Source organism: Molossus molossus, unplaced genomic scaffold (genome assembly GCF_014108415.1).
Source record: "Molossus molossus isolate mMolMol1 unplaced genomic scaffold, mMolMol1.p scaffold_m16_p_13, whole genome shotgun sequence".
In the NCBI taxonomy this organism is placed as follows: domain Eukaryota; kingdom Metazoa; phylum Chordata; class Mammalia; order Chiroptera; family Molossidae; genus Molossus; species Molossus molossus.
Genome location: NW_023425348.1, coordinates 63,872,206 through 63,886,435, shown reverse-complemented (window position 1 = coordinate 63,886,435; position 14,230 = coordinate 63,872,206).

Here is a 14,230-nt window from a genome sequence, read left to right as displayed (position 1 = left end):
CAATGAAAAATAGTGTAAAAAATGGGATGGGGTAATCAGAGTTAAAGCTCAGTTAATTTTTTTTATTGTCTAAAAGTATAGAAAACACATTTGATAAGTTTTAGACTGTAAAATTAGGTATAGATGATAAAATTTCAATGATAACTGCTTACAAACCGTAGGTAGATAGTTGAAAGAGAATGAAGAAAAACAGAAAAAGAAATGAGAGAAAGTATCATTAATCTAATAGAAGGCAACAAAGAGGAGAAAAAATAAGCATAGAAAAGGCAAGGCAAAATAGGTCAAGCCCAGCTGGTGTGACTCAGTGGTAGAGTGTTGACCCATGCACCAGGAGGCCACCGGTTGGATTCCCGGTCAGGACACATGTCCAGGTTGTGGTCCAAATCCCCGGGGGCGGGGGGGGGGGGGGGGGGTGCAGCATGCAGGAGGCGGCCAATCAATGTTCTCTCTCATCGCTGTTTCTATCTCTCTCTCCCTCTCTCTCTAAAATCAATAAAGAAAAAAAAATGTTTTAAATAAGTCAAAATGAAAACTATGAATTAGAGATTAAGACTCATGGAGGCTAAAACGAGAAGGCTTAATGCAAATTCATTTATATCACTAAAAACAAAAACTCCAGTTATTGTGTAATGATAATAAATATAATTGCCCTGAATTTTCTTGTACAATGCAGATTTATAGAATATTTTATGTCAGAAAATTCTACTGGACAGCACTGTGTCTAGTTGATCATACATGACATTGGATACCAAGAGGTTGACCTGAGAATGTTCATAGCAAAACAATCAAACATAAAAGCAAATAACCTGATACTTACTTTTTTTTTTTTTTTTTGGTACATGCCCCTAGCTGCTAGGGCCTAGCGGGAACTGAACCCGGGACTCTCTGGTCCGCAGGCCGACGCTCCTACCGCTAAGCCAAACCGGCCAGAAAAAAAAAAGCAAATAACCTGAATATCCATCTACAGAGGAAAGGAATGTGCATCGTGGCTGATGCAAACATTACTGTAGTAAACAATAATGAAAATAAAAGAAATTCAGCTACAACTATCAGCATGAGAGACTCTCATGATGATACTAAGTTTAAAGTACATTGCAAATAGTATATATTGTACGTTATGATACAATGTATATAAACTCAGAACACACACAAAACTATCCAGCACATTGTTTAGTCGTAAATCAAGAGAATAATAAAATACAGAATTCAGAATACTTTTTATCCTTCATGAGATCCGATGGTGATCAAAAAGGGAAGTCAAATCAGAGAGGAACCCTCTCAATATAAATGATTGTTGTTTTCTTTTGCTGTATTGTGTGTACAAGGTCCCTTATGTGTACTTTATAATAATTTTATATGTATAAAATATTTTATTATAAAGTAATGTGCATGATTTATCTTTTTTTAAATGATTAGGCCTTGAATATATCTCCATTAACTTTGATGTAATTATTTTCAGATGTTATAATTAGAGTATTTTAGAGCAATTTTTATATTTCTAGTTTCTTTTAATCAGAGTTGAAACTTACTGAATAATTTTTATAATCACTTGGAATATTTATTTTTTGACCTATTTACATGATTTAGATTCCAAAATAATAAATCATATTTGCACTTCAGTGGTGAATCTTACTTCTTTTTGGTACATTATTCTCTTGATGCACTGTTGGGTTTACTTTGAATAAATAAGTCTCTTTGATCCACAATTTTCTTTTATGTGTCATCTTTGTAATGTTTTGAAATCAGCTATACTTGCTTCATGAAGTAAATTGAATGGCTTTACATATTTTATATTTCTGAAAAAATTGATTTATATAGTACAGGAGCTGGCTACCACGAATTTGAAAGATTTCACAATAAAAACATGTGCCCTCAAAATATTTTTCGAAACAATTCTTAAATAACATTTTAAATATTTTGCATGAGTGTTCATATCTCGTTTTTCAACTTCATTCTATTTCGTTAATTTATGGTGAGATTCACAGAAAAAAACCTTTGTTAGAATTTTCACATTATGTGCACACAATATGTAATTTTATATCATTTTTTCATGAATTATTCCCTCAGCATTTTCTCCTCTTGTTTGTGCTTTCTTAGTTTTTCTTTTTTTTTTTACCTTTGCCAGAAGCTTATACATTTTAATAATTTTTTCCAAAGATCCAGATCTTGAATATATTTAACAGTTGAGCTATTTTTGTGATCTGCTTTCTAATTTATTTTTTCCTCTTGTGTCTTTATTTTCTTCCTCATGGGATTTTAGCAATCTAGACCAAAACAATGTAGATAATGGGCCCAAGGAGACTTCTGTTGAGCCTGTGTTTGTGAGAACGTGTTCTGGCTCCCAGGTGCTTTGCCTACTGTGCCTAATGGATACAGCAGCTCTGACTTTGTATTTTCTACAACTGCTCTAATCTTCCTTGTGATCAGCCCCCCCACACACACGCACACACACATGTACACACATGCACACACAGTAGCATGTATACACTGCTGAGTAATAGTACAAATATCTCAACTTTAAACTTACCAGTTATTTTTGTATCTCATAAGTTAGTTCCCTTTTCATAAATACCTCATTAATGAAAAATTATCACCTTCTCAAATGGACTCGCCCCCACCTTTTCTCCTTCCTGACATCTTGACAGTTCTTAGAACTTCTATTATTTTTCTTTTCTAGCTTTATTGAGTAATAATTGGCATGTATAATTGTATATATTTGAAGTGTTCAACATGATGGTTTGATATACATACACGATGTGAAAAGATTACCAAGATAGAGATCATTAACATTCCTCACATCACCTTACCTAGTTAACTCTTTTCCCTTTGTGTGTGTGTGTGTGTGTGTGTGTGTGTGTTAAGAATGCTAAGATCTCTTAGTGTTCTTCCCCCCACAAAATGCTTTCATTTCTTTTTAATTAATTTATTTTTGTTTCAGATGTTCTCCTTTTCCCCCCATTGACAACCTCCTTCTCCCCTCCCCCCCACATTGTTGTCTATGTCCATTGGTTATGCCTGTATGTATAAGTTCTGGGGTTTATCTCTTCCCTCTCACCACCCCACCCCAACTCCCTCCTTTTGTCAGTATGAGTCCTACTTCTATGTCTCTGGGTCTATTTTGCTCATCACCTTATTTTGTTCACTATATTCCACAAATAAGTGAGATCATGTGATACCTGTCTTTCTCTGACTGGCTTATTTCACTTAGCATAATACTCTCCAGGTCCCTCCATGTCATCTCAAAGGATAAGAGATCTTTCTTTCTTACAGCTGCATAGTACTCCATTGGGTATATGTACTACAGCTTTTTTTTTTTTTTTTTTTTTATCCTCACCCGAGGACATTTTTTTCCATTTTTTTGTTCAGATAGAGTTGGAGGGAGAGAGAGAGAGAAAAACATCAATGTGAAAGGGACACATCAAGTGGCTGCCACCCGCACGACCAACCAGGGCCGGGGACAAACTGCAACCGAGGTACGTGCCCTTAGCGGGAACCGAACCCGGGTCTCTCTGGACTGCAGGCCAATGCTCTAACCACTGAGCCAAACCGGCCAGGGCTGTACTACAGCTTTTTTATCCATTTGTCTACTGATGGACACTTGGGCTGTTTCCAGATCTTAGTGATTGTAAATAGTGCTGCTATGAACATGGGGGTACATATATATCCTTTCTGATTGGTGTTTCAGGCTTCTTAGGATATAGTCCTAGAAGTGGGATCACTGGGTCACATGGCAGTTTATTTTTAATTTTTTGAGGAAACACCATTCATATTGTTTTCCATAGTGATTGCACCAGTCTGCATTCCCACCAGCAGAGAAAAAAAATGAACCTTTAAAGTCAAAAGACATTTGTCTTTATACCAATACAGTCATAATATATCCAAAATATTTTTATGGAAGATGGGGTTCACAAAGGCAAAATTGCCTAGAGGCCGACAAAAGTCATAATGTGGCCCTGAAAGAATGTCACATTTTCTTTGCACAGAGTATAGTGTCACACACACACATACACATGCATGCATGCGCGCGCGCACACACACACACACACACACACACCTTAAAAAGGCACATGTCATTCGCAATTCTCAAATGCAGGTTTACTGCCTTTTTTTTTTTTAAGGTATTTTTAGTACCTCATTTTATAGATTATGTATTGTAAAGGGTACATATCCTGTCAGTGGTGGAACTAAAATTTGGTTCCAATTCCCACCTACCTTCCCAAAATCCAAGCACGTGGCTTAGAGGGAATGGTCCTATTTCTAATCTAAAAGGCTCTATCAGGCCTGGGCTAAGCTGACACTGGTTCGCATAGCTCCGGGTCTGGACATCCACATACAGCTGTGCTTGACCCCTGTCCAATGTCCCTAAGGAAGACTTAAGTAAGCGGTTTTAGTGGTTCCTCCCACTAATCCCCAGCTCGACCTCTTCCACCAATTTGTTCCTAACAGCTACATTTGGACTTTTCATTTAAGTTTAGAGATCTACTACCAGTTTGATGTTTCTAATAATCCATTCGTCTCTACTATGTTATGAAGTAACCTTTATTTGATCAACTCATACTATTTTATTGCATGTTGCTGAAAATATTTTTCAAAATTTCCTGGGGGAAACAAAATGAAATTGTCAGTGGTTCAACTCATTCAGTGGAGAAAACCAAAGCTCAGAATGAAAAAGTTGTTACAGTTAAGTAAACAAGTACACTCACTCGGAACTGTCATTACTCATCCGGCCTTCCCGCAGCCTTCCCTGCCAAACACATTCACGTCAAAAGTTCTGAGGCTCAGGGGTGACACAAATTCAGAGGCAGATCTTGACAGATTTTATCGGCTCCTTGGCTTCCTCAGTAGAAATCATGTAATGTGACAGAGTACAGCAGCAGCAAAGAAGTTTCCGTAAGGATTTTTACAAGCATTAAAATTCTAGTAAAGTTCCCTATCAGATGTCTGCAGCTATATAGTCAGCCAACCAAAATTTAAAGCTGAAAACAGCCATTTATTTCGTTCGCGATTTCACTAGGCAGGCCTGTGGTGCCCACGACTTTCATCTCGTCTTGCTCATGCGTCTGTGGTGGGATGTGCAATGGGTGGAAGTTGCTTGGTCCCAGTGATACTCAGTCACACATTGAACAGTTGACTTGCTTTCCACAGGGGTGATGGGTGTAACTGGGACACATGTCACACGTCTCTCATCATCAAGCCAGCTAACCCACACTTGTTTACATCATGGCTTGGGGCTCTAAGAGCAGAAAGAGAAGACAATATGAAGTGTGAAAACTCCAAGTCTCTGCCTGAATCGTACTTGCTATTGTTCCCATTGCCTTAAGCAAGTCATGTGGCCAAACCAGTGTTAGTGTATCTGTGGAGTCTTCAAGGGCATTGGTACTAGCAGGCATAAACAAATTAGAGGTTGCTACAGCAACAAAGTGTCATATGTTCCAAGCAATCTGGTCATTTTTTCACCTACCAACATAACATAGTAACCCTCCCTGGGATTTAGAATAATGAGAACATTATCAAAAGGGATCGCAATCTTACACTCGCTTGTAGCCGATAATCCTCCTTATCTCCATACATAAACCAGAATAATCTAAAATTCCACAACCTTAGAAGGGGAGATGAATGTTGTTCATATTTTTCAACTCACCTCGTTCTGAGAACCTCTAGTTGGGTTTTATGTTTTGACTCACGTTTGTTTAACAGAAGATTTAAATCAGTGATGCCGAGTGAGTATATGTGAATGGTTGGGAAGCAAACACACTCTGCTTGGAATAGCTGTACTGGTGGAAACTCGCTGAGATGAGAGCAGTAGCAGATAAAGAGTTCCTGCTGCCCAGTGCATTTGGGGGCCGTACATATGGGTGTAATGGACCTTAATAAAGTATCAGCCCCTTGCAGGTATGAGCAAGCCTATAGCTGGCCCACCCCAGCCCCCGTCAGGATTGAGTAGGCCAGTGGATCTCAAACTTCTTGGTCTCTGGACTCTCAAAAATTATTGGAAACTCTAAAAATCTAGTTTACGTGGGTCCTGTAGGTTGATATTTACTATACTGGAAATGATGAAAACTGATGCATTTCTTAAAAGATTTATTATTTCATTTGAAAATAAGAAAACCTTTCCTTGTTAACATAAGCAACCACGTTTTTAATTAAACATTGTATATTGTAAGATAAAAAACATTAGCAAGAGGAAAAATTAGTGGCATTGTTTTACATCTTTGCAAATGCCTTTAATGCCTGACTTTTCTGGAAGACAGCAGGGTTCTCTTATCTGCTTCTGCGCTCAGGCGGTGGTGATATTACATGTCAGGCAGTCTCTGGAAAACTCCAAGCTCCACGGTGCACTTATGAGAGGATGAGAGTCAGAAATGTAAATAACATCTGGATATAATTATAAAAATAATGTTGACGGTACAAATTCCCTGAGAGAGTTTTGGGGCACCCAGAGATAGAAGACCACAATTTGGGACTATGGCAGGTTTCCAAGGAGCTCGGCAGGATGCTAACTTCTGTTCTGGCAGGAAGCCTACCTGGAATCAATCAGTCTTGAGTAAATTAATCCTGAAGTAAAACAAAACAAAACAAAAAAACAAGGGAAAAAAAACATCCCTGAAGAATATTGGTAGAGATGGGGGTGGGGATGATGTGAGAAATTTGAGGGTTTTAAAAAATGATTTATTTAAGTATCTACATAGTTAATTATCTCCATATAATTATTCATATTACTCTCTAAAGGTAGTGGCTTCCCCAGAATCCCATAGTCATTTAGTGGCACAGGCCAAATGAGAACTTTGATTTCCCGATTCACTCTTGCATTCCTGTGAAGGAAATCAAACCATAACAAACTCAGGAGTTCGGCGGGGGCCACCCCTACTTCTTGTGTAAAACCAGGATAACTGATACCCGAGTCTGCTACTCCAGCATGCCACGCAGAAGGACGCTTTGGAGCTAGAATGGCATTGTTTGCATCTTCAGCAAGCCTCTCCGCTTCTCAGAGTCTCAGTTTTCTCCTAAGACACAGATAACAGAAGTAGATGTTTCAGACCGTTGCAAGGACAGTACTAAGCACAGGGGTCATATTCTCTGGGCATGCTTGAGCAAAAAAGACTTTCTTCTGGATGGCCAGAGGAAGGAAGGATGGTACATGTCCAGTCTACATGAGGACACATATTGTGAGGCGTTCTCTGCAACATAGGCTGCCTACATCCCTATGAGATCAGAGGATCCCCTCTGCTTATTCTCCATTTCAACTTATGCTTACAGGTTAGTAGAGTTGACACATTATTTATAATAATTTTATATTGCAGGAGATTCCAATAGCTGGAAAAGTTTACTGGAAAAAGTTGAAGCCGGTGACAGTGAAAACAAGGAGACTGATACCCTAGAACACCAATCTTCAGCTCGGCACTTAAAGCTAAGCGATATCCAAGCGATTTCATTAAGGATTCTGTGGGGTGGGCTTTATTCCCATTTTGCAGATATGAAAGTGAAACTCAGAGATGTTAAGGCCCATGGTCTATTTCGGTCATATCCCTGTGCTTATTCCAACACACCTCTTTGCTCCTGGGTATGATAGATACTTGCAAATCAATGAAAGGAGAAATTTGACTGATTTATTGGCCTTAGGGATAAAAACAGAAGCATTTAAATTTCAATTTATTAGGAAAGAGAATCTGCCAAAAATAAGAAGGATCTGTTCTGTACAATAGTCAAAAACAGAGTGAGACACTTTGGAAGGTAAGCATAAACCACAAAATGGGCCATGATGGGGATATAAGTTCACATCTTCTGACAATGATTCAGGAGAGAATAAATGGGACAAATGAGATCATTTTTGAAATGCTACCTAATCTGGAGAATTTATCTTTAAAAAGGCCTATTTTCTCCATGAAACACTTGCTAATTCATCCCACATGTAATATCCCCTTTTCTTTCTGAGTTCTTTGAGCAAAATCATAAATCATATTTAATAAATGGAGATTGAGGTTTAGTTCCAGGCTATGGGTCCGAGCACAGAGAGCTGAGGAATGAGTGGTATTATTTCTGAGGGATAATTGGTCTTAGAGGACAACACCAACCAACAATGATGAAATTCATACAGTACTATTTGTGTCAAATTGGTTAGACATACTATTTTTTAAATAGCTCCATTGAGATATAATTCACATACCATATAATTTGCCCGTCTAAAGGGTATAATTCGATATCCTTTAGTGTGCTCAAGAATTGTATATCTATCATCACAATCAATGTTACAATGTTTTCATCACCTCCAAGAAAACCAGCAGCCCTTAGCAACATCACTAATCCTTTTATCCCTGCAAGTCATAGGCAACTACTAGTCAACTCTAAAAATGTGCCACTTTTGAACATGTCGATTTTATGATATAGAATCATAAAATACGCGATCCTGTGTGACTGGCTTTTCTCACTTACTATAATGTTTTCAAGGTCTATTCATGTTGTAGCATGTTTCAGCCCTTTTTTATTGCAGAATAACATTTCATTTTTGTAATACCACATTTTATTTATTCCTCCGTTGACAGACATTTGGGTTATTTTCACTTTTTAGCTTGTCTGAGTAATGCTGTCATAAATATCCATGCCCAAGTTTTTATGCAAACATGTACTTTCATTTATCTTGGGTGAAACTGCTGAATCATATGGTAATTCTATGTTTAACCACTTGAGGGACCGTCAGGATGCTTTCCAGAGCGGCCACTCCATTTTACATCCTTCAGCAATAGATGAGGGCTCCAATTTCTTCAGAGACTTGAAAGCACTTATTATCTATCTTTTTTTAAAAAAATCTATCATTTTGGTTATAGCTATCCTCGGGGGTGTGAAGCAGCATTTCATTGTGGTTTGGATTTCCCTGAAGACTAATGATGTTAAGGATATTTTTATGTGCATGTTAGCCATTTGTGTATTTTCTTTGTGGAAACGTATGTTCAACCCCCCCCCCCCATTCATTTTAAATTGGGTTTATTTGCCTTTTTATTATTGAGTTATAATAGTTTTTTATATATTCTAGATATAAGTCCCTTATGAGTTATATGATTTGAAATACATTTTGCCCACTCTGTGGGTTGTCTCTTTTCCATTTATTGATGATGTCCTTTGAAGCATAACAATCTTTAATTTTAATGACCTACAGTTTATCTAATTCTTTTGTTGCTGTAGATGGTGTCATATCTAAGAAACTACTGTCTCATCCAGAATGATTGTTATAACAAAATACTACTGAGTAGCTTATAAACAACAGGAACTTATTTCTCACAGTTCTGGAGTCTGGAAGTTTGAAATTAGGGTCCCAGTTGATAGCAGGTGGGTGAGGTCCCTCTTCTGTGGCAGATTTCTCATTATATCTCCTCATATGGCACAAAGCGCAAGAGAGCTCTCTCACGCTCCTTTCTAAAGACGCTGAGCTCATTCCTGGGGCTGGAGTCCTAATCATTGACCTCATTATCCCCACAGGCACTCCTTCCTAATACCTCACATTGGGCTTTAGAATGTCAACATATGGATTTGGGAGGAAATCGCAAACATTTAGACCATAGCGGATAGTTTTGCTCATTTCTTTCCAATATAGATGCCTTTTATTTCATTGTATTGCCTACTTGCCCTGGCTACCACCTCCAGTACAGTGCAATGGCAGACATCCTTGTCTTGCTTCTGATGTTAGCTCTGGTTATATTTTAGATACTTTTAACCAAGTTAAGGAAATTTTCTTCTGTTCCTAGTTTGTTGAGTATGTTTATCATAAGTGGGTGCAGAATTTTATCACATAGTTTCCTGTGTCTATTGAGATTTGTATGTGTTTCTTTTGTCCTGTAGACTATTAATATGGTGTATTACACTAATTTATTTTGAAATAATAAACCAACCTTGTTTTACTAAGATACATTTCACATGGTCATGGTATATAATCCTTATAAATTATTTCTGGGTTCAATTTCCTAGTATTTTATTGAGGGTTTTTCTATCTATATTCACTAGTAGGCTTATAATTAAACATTTTGCTACTGAAGAAAATTCTAGGAAGGAAATCACCATGTTAATATCTTTGGCATATGGTTTAAGATGCTTCAGATTATACAAATAGAATTCAAATTACTACTTAAAGTAATTCTTCAAAAATGTTTTCGGAGGGACTTTTCCAAAGATGATGATCTAAAGAGCACTCAGCTCTGTTGCCTGTGCTTTTAGGTTTCATTAGAATGTGAAATTACCCAGCAGAGATACAGGCTACAGTCATCTAGTGACGACAGAGGCAGAGAAGGATAATAATTAAGAGTACAAACTCTCAAACTAAAACACTTAGATTTGAATCCTGGAGTTTATAACTGTTAGCTATATGACATTGGGAACTTTATTCAATCTTTAGTGCAGTTTCCTCATCTGTAATACAGGAGTAATAATATAACTCAATTTGTAGTTTTGTTGAAAGGATGAAATGAAGTATTTAAAATAGTGCCATATATATATGTGGAACTTAATAAATATTTGTGCATTTTATGACAATAGCCAAAGTACTTGGGCCATTCACCATCATTTTGAGCCTCAGTGATCTGGTAGACATACACAACAGAAGAAAACATTGTCTTTATAAACAACAAGTTTAATCCCATCATAATAAACATGGGGAAATAAACCTAGAAAGAGGAAATGACATTCCCCAAATTCCCAAATTTATCATAGAGCTAGGATAAAAATTCACAAATTATAACTTTGGAAATGCCCTGTTTATTAAAATCTTTATGTCTGTGGACTCTAACCATTTTTCTTTAAGTGAAATGAACCTACCCAATTTTAATATACTCATTCACAAATTAAGAGATATCACAATCACATAAATTGTGTCCACAGAAATTATTCAGGACTCCCCTGGCTTGACAAATTGTTTAAAATACTGAAGGAGAACATGTGCTTTTAAATAACACAAATCAAGGTAAGAATCCCAGTTTTGCTATGTAACAGCTGCATGACCTTTAGGGAACTTATTTAAGTTCTCTAATTTCTGAATTCTTCAACCATAAATTGGTCAATTCTAATATATATGTGGCTCACCAATTTTATCAGATAATTAACATATACTAATATATCTATGTATCTAACATAATAACTGGCATGAAAAAATTGCTTTGGGATTTTTCTTTAATCTATTTCTGAATGTGTCTTGTTTTTTTGTTTGTTTATTTCATAGTCCTTTTACAACCCCAATGTGACTTTTAGACTCATTGCTTACTATTGATATTCCCTCTCAACTTTTATTTAAAAACTTTAGGGCAGTTTTAGTTCTGCTGTCTTCACTCTGGCTCATCTTTCAACCTCCATGAGGTAATCCATTCCCTGAGACGATCCACTCACTAGTACATTCCCAGCCACTTGTAGAAAAATTACATTATGGAGAAAGTAAGTCACCAATCACACAATCAAGCACTTTATTTTTTCTTCATTAACTTTATGGAAACAGAGATCATTGTAACATTGGGTGGTCTCCATTCATGTTATTAATGAAGTGCTTCCTCGCAAGACTTTTGCTTCCATGGTCCCCTCATAAAATTAAATTGAATTTACTCCTTTTCTCTGATCAGTGGTAGTGCAGATGGTCTGTTTAATTTCTATTACACCCCCCACCCCACGCCAGGGAGATGCTTGGTTAGATCTGAGCAATTTCCTGTGTAATTAAAAGCACCTTTCCCTTTTTTCATGCTTGTCTTCTGAATAACTGCCTTGATCATGACCAAGAGTCATTTTTTTTCTAAATGCCTGTCTATCTGTATTGCATTAAGTGGGGATGTGATGTAATTTTCAGACAGGTAGACTTGAATGCTCAAGGTTTCCTTCACAGTTGTGAATCTTGGAGCTGGGGAGGATGTGCTGGAGAATGAGAGTACTTTTTACATACTATTCAAAAATAAACTCAAGTAAAGCAGTCTCTAATTCAGAACCAATGACTGTTCCATTCCTGACTAGGTGAACTACAGCAAACATCAAAGATCAGTTTTGATTTAGAATAAATAAATAAAGCTCAGCTGGTGTGGCTCAATGGTTGAGTGTTGACCCATGTATGTAGAGGTCGCTGCTTTGATTCCCAGTTGGGGCACATGCCCATGTTGTGGGCCCAATCCCCAGTGGGGGGCATGCAGGAGGCAATCAATCAGTGTTCTCTCTCATTGATGTTTCTCTCTCTCTCTGTCTCTTTCTTCCTCTCTCTCTCTAATCAATAAAGAAGAAAAAAAGAAAGAAAGAGAGAGGGGGAGGAAGGAAGGAAGGAAGGAAGGAAGGAAGGAAGGAAGGAAGGAAGGAAGGAAGGAAGGAAGGAAGGAAGGAAGGAAGACTGACTTTATATTGCCAGGTCAGGTTTTTCAAAAAGTAGCTCCCAGATAGAAACTTGTTGAAAGCAAAAAAACCCATTAATGAGCAAGCCTGAAGTTCACATGCTGCTAATCGGGGTGTTCCTTGCGGTATCCAACTTCACCACACACACCACCTGACTTGCTACCGGGTCCCACAAGCCTCCAAATATTAAATAAAGATGATGGTTTAATTTAATCATAAATAACTAAGTATTCAAATAATTGAGGAAGGATCCTTGATAATGATGGAGGTAAAATCACTGAGAAGCAGGAAAGATTGAGCTATAAGTAAATGTTTTAAGAGAATCAAAAATTTAGTGAAAATTTAAAATTTGACTGAATACATAATTGATTTCTTTCACTAGAGAGAAAAAAAACCTACCAACAAAGGAGAAGTAATCAATCCAAGCATTGAGGAAAAGTTAAGGATATTTTATCCTTGGGGATATTTTGTTCAAAGCAAATATTGGCTGCCTCCTGCATGTCCCCCACTGGGGATCGGGCCCACAACCTGGGCATATGCCCTGACCAGGAATGGATCCGGCGACCTCATGGTCGATGCTCAACCAGTGAGCCACACCTCTCATCAATGTTTCTATCTCTCTCTCTCTCTCCCTCTCTCTTCTTCTCTCTCTAAAATCAATAAATGAAAAATATTTTTTTTTACAAAAGCAAATACTGGGCTTGGAGTGAGCAGCAGTGAACATTGGCCTCATGTGACATGCTAAAAAGTCAGACATGTTGCCCTGGCCGGTTTGTTTCAACGGTTAGAGCATCGGCCTGTGGTCCCGAGAGACCCGGGTTCGGTTGCCGCTAAGGGCACGTACCTCAGTTGCAGTTTGTCCCTGGCCCTGGTTGGGTTGTGCGGGTGGCAGTCACTCGATGTGTCCCTTTCATGTCAATATTTCTCTCTCTCTTACTCTCTCTCTCTTTCTTTCTCTCTCTCTCTCTCTCCCTCCCACTCTATCTGAACAAAATATCAAAAAATGTCCTCGGGTGAGGATAAAAAAAAAAGTCAGACATGCTAAAACAGTCAGAACCAATGACTGTTCCATTCCTGACTAGGTGAACTACAGCTTTGCCTCTCTAGCTTTGTGACTATAGAAGTCACTTGAAGCTCTGATACTGAGTTGTCTTATCTTCTAACTTGGCATAAACCACTTCCTATCTCAGGTAGTTATTCGGAAAACATTTACAAGTTGGATAGCAAGTCTTCAACACACATCTGTTTCCTCCCTCTTCCCTCACCCCCTGCCTTGAAACCAGTCTTCCCCAAATGGTATGTTTCTGTATAGCAACTTCTTCAAGTTCACTCAGCATTCTCTCCTTTCTTCACGTCCAACGTATTACTAGGGTTTACTCAGAGCCACGTCATGTGCTCAGAGCTAATGATTAAAATAGAATATTCCACATCTTTAGAAGCACATATGATAATAGACAGGTATGTGACAGTAGTAGACAGGTAACCAAATTCTATTTATTATTCATTTTGTAAGTATTTATAGAGTACCTGCTAAGGATCAGTCATTTCCTAAGCACTGGAAATAGAGCAGTGAGCGAGTAGCCCCCAAACCCTGTCTTCGTGGAATTTACATTTTGGCAAGGAGGCAGAAAAAGTGACATCGTATACTGCAGGAGAAATGTGCAAAGAGAAGGAGAAAGCAGGGAAGGGAATGGGATGCAGGAGTGGATGGGTTGCAGTTTTAAGCAGTCAAGGAAAGCGTCCCTGATATGCTGACATAAGAAAAGACTTAATGGAAGCAAGGGGCCGTGTCATGTAGATATCTGAGGAAGGGCATTTCAGAGGCAGAAGGATTGACCCCTGCAAGGACCTGGAGTAGAAGCCGCCCGAAGTGTGTTGGGGGTAGCAGGAG